The sequence below is a fragment of the Trichosurus vulpecula genome, chromosome 1 (genome assembly GCF_011100635.1).
Source record: "Trichosurus vulpecula isolate mTriVul1 chromosome 1, mTriVul1.pri, whole genome shotgun sequence".
NCBI lineage: Eukaryota > Metazoa > Chordata > Mammalia > Diprotodontia > Phalangeridae > Trichosurus > Trichosurus vulpecula.
This window is the reverse complement of record NC_050573.1, coordinates 280929158-280931088: the sequence shown is the minus strand read 5'-3', so window position 1 is coordinate 280931088 and position 1931 is coordinate 280929158. Positions and strand designations below refer to the sequence as shown.

Below are 1931 nucleotides of genomic sequence, written 5' to 3'. Positions count from 1 at the left end.
GACATTTGCAAACCATGTGACTTTAGGCAAGTCATTTCTTTTCCTGGGCTTCTTTTTCATCTATAAAATGAGAAGTTTGGATTATATAGTTTCTGAAGACCCTTCCAGCTTTAGGTCTATGAGGGAGAGAGTAGAATGAAATTTAGTTAAAATTAACCTGGAAGATCTGGGAAGTCTTGACCAATTCTACTATATTCACTTTCAGAACATTTTGTAGCTGTCTTTAGATAGAACCTTATCATAGCAGACTTTCCCATCCACAATTTTGCTTATATGGTGAATTTTCCTATAGTGCTTATAGGAGAACTTTGCTTATAGTGAACTTGTTTATATGAACATAAGCAACTCATAAGTCCAGATTTTGATAACCCCACAGACAAGACTCCTAGGTGTTTTCCTTCTTTTCCTCTTGCTTCCTGACTCTTGGTCCTTTCAGCATTTTGAGCACCTCCCTCTGAAACAATGGTAAAGAGAATGAAGCTGGATCATTTTTATTTAATAACTCTTGCAGAAAGCTTTGGTGGTAGAGGGGAAGTGTTGCTTTTATCTGTAATGAAAGATTTTGATCACTTATAAAATGTCATTCAAATAGCTCAATCCAAGAAGTCATGGGATATTTTAGAAAGAACCATCTAAAAGACTTGCATCCAATCGCCAGGTAACTAGATATAGATCCCGAGCAAATCATATGAACCTAGAGGGCTTCACTTTTTTTTTTTTTGCACTGAAAATAGATTTTTAATGATAAATTACAACTCAGACACAGGGTGGGCAATGGGGCGAGAACTGGATGGTCTGTGGGCTTGGCATTACGTTGATGGTCTCAGGAGCTGGGGCTCCAGGCCCAATGCCAAGTCTTGCCAAGAGGCTCTCAGCCTTGGGTAGTGGAGATCTGGGAGGGCAGCAGGGCCTTTTGTTGCAGGGGAAGCAGTAGGATGGCTTCTTTAAACATAGTGTTGCTGTTGCTGCTGCTGCTTCTTGGTGGCGGCCTTGCTGGCCAGGTCCTTGGCCTTCTCGGTAGCTGCCAGAGCAGTTTCCTTCGCCTTCTCAGTTGCTTCCTTAGCTGTTTCAACAAGTGTCTTAGAAGGAGCTTCACCTTGCAGCTTGGCCAGGATGTACTCAAAGCCTTTGATGGTCTTGGTCACGTTACTTTTGAATCTAGCTAGGCCGAACTCCTGCACAGCTCTGGAGACCCCCAACAAACTGGAGGAGACCCAAGCCTCCCATCGGATTTCTGTCCAGCCACTGTTTTCAGGGTTCACACAGTAAACACATCTTTCCTCCACCACCATCAGCCGGGCATGGCTGATGTTCCAGGTGAAGGTGGTAATGGTCTGGTTCTGTGGGTCCACGATAGAGTCCTCGAGGATGTACACCGAGTGAGCTACATTAGCAGGAAAGAAGCGCTCCGCCCGGTGGGGCATGCGGTTGGTCTTCGTTAGAAGCTGCCTGGACAGCATCTTCCCATCTGGAGTCATCCTCCGTCAGCACATGCTTGCTGTAGGGGTTAGGGTAACGCTGCCAGAAGGCAGCAAACACTTGCTTCCAGGAGCTCCGGAGCACGCTCTGCCCCAGGAAATACTTCACCATCGTCCCGGCGGGGGTCGGTGTCGGGGTCGGGACAGTGTCAGGGGGCGCACAGCATGGGGAGTAGGGGAGAGATGGGTCGCCCGGCTCGCGCTCTCCGTCACCGCCCCAAAGCCGTGGTCGCCGCTGTCTCCACCGCCACCGCCGCTGTCGCCGCCGCCGCCATGAGGGGGTGTCCGGCCACTCGGACGGGCTTCACTTTTCTATTTTGTAATCTTACAGATTAGGGGTTGTGCCTAAAACTTTATTTGGGCCCCTTCTCACTCTAGTATTTGACAATTTTGGATTCTTCAAATATTCAACGGTGTTAATCTAATTAGAGAGGTAGCTAAGGAATGTGAATC

The 1931-nt window shown here is 47.6% G+C and overlaps 1 pseudogene; it reads right to left on the bottom strand.

The window, feature by feature from the left end:
• Positions 1-944: 944 nt before the first annotated feature.
• On the bottom strand, positions 945-1590 carry LOC118834366 (annotated as a pseudogene).
• Positions 1591-1931: the final 341 nt, after the last annotated feature.